This window comes from Cnephaeus nilssonii (genome assembly GCF_951640355.1).
Source record: "Cnephaeus nilssonii genome assembly, chromosome: 3".
In the NCBI taxonomy this organism is placed as follows: Eukaryota; Metazoa; Chordata; class Mammalia; order Chiroptera; family Vespertilionidae; genus Cnephaeus; species Cnephaeus nilssonii.
The window spans coordinates 32,444,465-32,448,046 of record NC_137074.1 but is presented as its reverse complement, the minus strand read 5'-3'; the positions used below and the strand labels follow the sequence as shown (position 1 = coordinate 32,448,046).

At 48.9% G+C, this 3,582-nt stretch overlaps 1 pseudogene across 1 annotated transcript; it reads right to left on the bottom strand.

Annotated features, from left to right (window-relative positions):
• Positions 1–855: 855 nt before the first annotated feature.
• Positions 856–2,488, bottom strand: LOC307095700 (DAZ-associated protein 1-like; annotated as a pseudogene). Its single transcript, XR_013815241.1, has 3 exons — positions 2,322–2,488; positions 1,350–2,043; positions 856–1,030 (listed from the first exon to the last, which is right to left on the bottom strand). The product of XR_013815241.1 is annotated as a DAZ-associated protein 1-like (transcript).
• Between the last annotated feature and the right edge of the window lie 1,094 nt (positions 2,489–3,582).

Sequence of the window (3,582 nt, the reverse complement as noted above, 5' to 3'; positions counted from 1 at the left end):
CCTCGCACATGGCATAGGATCTGTGACTGACAGGGAATGGAGAGCATTGAACCCCCACAATCTAATTAGAAACACTTCCAGCGCTGGCTGGTGGCTCAGTTGGCTGGGGCATCGTCCCATACAACAAAGGATTTCAGGTTTGGTTCCAGGTCAGGGCACATACCTAGGTTTTGGGTTTGATCCTCAGCATGTATAAGAAACAACCATTTGATGTTTTGCTCTCTCTCTCTTTTTGCCCCCTATCCTCTCTGTCTAAAATCAATAAACATATCCTCAGGTGAGAATAAAAAAAAAAGAACACTTTTAATCCTGATGTAAAAACACTGAGAATATAGAGACGTGTTGGCTCCCTGTGAACAGAATAGAACCAAGCAGATGACACTCAGAGATAGTCTAGAGTCCCAGGAAGCCAGGGAGTTTCATCCTGTGGGTCAACTCCCATCATGTAGCACCAGCTCCCAGTAAGATTGGGCTGAGAAAGGTCATTGGGGTGACAACGTGTCCACTTTGCCTGCCACAGCACTGGTTACTCGTGCTGCTTTTGCACTTGTCCTGCGTATTTTATCTTGTAGGAATGTGACATTTAACGGTTGTGTTAAAGGAAACTGAGATGGAGCTGTCAGACCTGCACTTGGCACTTACAGCTTCTGCCAGGGTCTTGTCTAGTAGCATGTGCGATGCATGTTCAGTGAGCAGAGTTCTCTCCTTAACACGTGGCAAAACTGAAAGATGACCAGCTATAACCCATCTCTATCCCCAACAAAGCATGCAAAGCACTTGCTGGGGAAAAAAAACCCCACACACACAACAAAAAAGTGGGCTCTGCCATCTAGCCGCCTGTGTGGCACCAGCTAGCTAGCGTTGGTAGGGGTAGAATCCTTGAACATTGTGGTTCTGACCTCGTCGGAAGCCACTTCCACCAGCAGGGGCGCCCCCGGGAGCCTGGCACTGAGGGGGCCCCCATAGGACGGGGGCTGCTGGCTGGGGTCTGAGAAACCCTGCCAAAAGCCGGTCAAATCCTGTCCATAACCTAGGGCCTAGGTTATGGTCGGCAAACTGTGGCTTGCGAGCCACATGCGGCTCTTTGGCCCCTTGAGTGTGGCTCTTCCACAAAATACCACAGCCTGGGCGAGTCTATTTTGAAGAAGTGGCGTTAGAAGAAGTTTAAGTTTAAAAAATTTGGCTCTCAAAAGAAATTTCATTCATTGTACTGTTGATATTTGGCTCTGTTGACTAATGAGTTTGCGACCACTGACTAGGCCATATCACTGCTCAGCCTGACCATAAGAGTGTCAACAAAGTATGGGCCCGAAGCCCTCCGGGTCTTGAGAATCGGTACCCAGGCCTACCCAGGCCGTACTGACTGTAGGGGAAGTCTGGCTGTGGCGTTGGGGGCTTGCTCATATCCGGGGCAGCCAGCCTGAGAGGGAGGCGGCGGGAAGGCCAGAGGTGCTGCTGCCCCAGGAGTGGCAGGTGGAGGGGGGACCCCTGGTGGCGCAAACTGATCTGGCGGTGGAGGTGGAGGCCCATAGCCAAAACTGATTTTGGGGGGTGGGAGGGCGCCGTAGCCCTGCGGGAAGCCCTGTGGAGGAGGGAGCCCTCCAGGAGGGGTGGACACAATGTAAGAGGTGAATGGCGGGGGTGGTGGGGGAGCTCCTCTTCCCGCGGGGGGCGGTCCGCAGCCACCAATTGCCTGTCCTGCCGGCACCCCATTCCTTGTGGGCCATATGCTTGCTGCCACATAGGTGGGGGCCGGCCTGCCCAGCCATTGGCGGGCACTGGGCATGACGCGGCTGCCCCACTGGCCGGCCCCTGGCTGTCCAGGCACTTGACTTTCACTGTCGCGAGGCTCAGCCCGTTGAACCTCCACTTTTTTGCCTATAATGTCGTGAAAATGCATGTTGACGGCCTGGTCCACTGATGGGTTGTCCTCGAAAGTAATAAATCCAAAACCTCGAGGCCTCTGCTTTTCTGCGTCGTAGATCATGACCACTTCTGTGACCACTCCGAATTTCTGGAAGTATTCTCTGAGCTAGTGATAGTCTGTCAATTAAAGTAGAAGATATATTGCCAAATTTTACATTACACACACACACACTGAATAACTGAGGCAAATAAAATGCCTCAAAATTGGAATATTCACTTTCTTTCTTTGCTGCCCATCATCAACTAGATTTCAGAAATGCTTGTGCTTTTGAAGAATTACTTTGTAAATCACTCTATAGTGTTCTAAAATGTCAAATGGGATTATAAACAAGCCATCCGTATTTGATTGCCTTTTGCTTAAAATCAGTTGCCATCTTTAATCAGAGCAGTCTCACCACAATTGTGAGGAATTCCACCAACAAATACCTTATTTGATTAACTGTTATCGTTCCTGGGTCCTTTCTGCCAGCCTTCTTTGGCCGCGTCCTCTCTGGCTGCATTTCCCCAGGTGTACGTGGCTTTGGGTCGATATTTCGACCATCCAGTGTGTGTGGTCTGCTGGCCAGCAACTTGTGAACTCGTGACAATCACAAACTTGGCAGGGAAATCGCCATTCAACCTTGGGGGGAGGGGCAGACGTGAGGCTTTTGGAGGCGGCTGTGGGTGTCTGAACTGAAGTTTTACACTTGATCTTAGCCAAAAGGCCAAGAAGCGATTGAACTCAAGTTTTAAAATATATTTCTTTCTCTAACCCATCAGCACACACACACAAAAAAGTCACTGGTTCAACAACAGGGTTTTAAAAAGTCTTCAGCTTTAATCCAAAACTTCAGGTTTCTTTTTCTTCCTTTTTATGTTTTTGAAATTATTTTCCTGAGCCTTTTGTTTTACCGTATATTGTAAACTTTCATGTTAAAGAAAAAATATATACATTTACAAATTGTGAGATTTTTAAGAGAAGTTTTCTACAATGTATACTGGCTTATTTTTTAATTTAAAACAGGGTTTCTGTCTGGCACTGGTGGAAGTGAGGGGCATTTTTGGTCCCCGTACTCCTGGCTTTGAGGGTTGGGACTCGTTGGTCCAGAAACTCTGGAAATTCAAAAAGCAATCTACTGAGTGTGTTTCGTTTTTGTTTACTCCTTGCTTTTGTCGATTGATCTGCCTGGCGGTGTCTGCAAGTGCACCATGGGGGGGCTGCACCCGCCTGGCTCGGCTGGCAACCACCCCGCGTCCAACTGCATCAGGACCAGGAGGTCTTGTCAGCCACCTTCCGCGCATGTGGCTTCAGGGCATCCCCACTGACCAGTTTGACCCTGGTTTGAATAAAGAGAAGTGCGTTTGGATTAGGAAAAAAGAAAATAGTGGGCTCTGACAGGTGCTGTTAGGGAAAGCCAACTCCTTCCCATCTCAGGTGGGAAAAATATTTGGTGGGAAAAATAATGAAGTTTTTTTTTTCCCCCCAGTTGTGCCATGGCTCTCACCACAGTCTTCAAGATGCAGGAAGCCACCAGGCTGCCAGGAGCAAGTCGTGGGACATGGGGAAAATGATCGATTAGGGACACTTGCAATAAGTGCAGGAAGGAGAGGCTGAGCTTCCCTCCTGAGAGCATAATGTGAACACTTGTTACAACGGTCAGAAGCTTTTAATTCCGC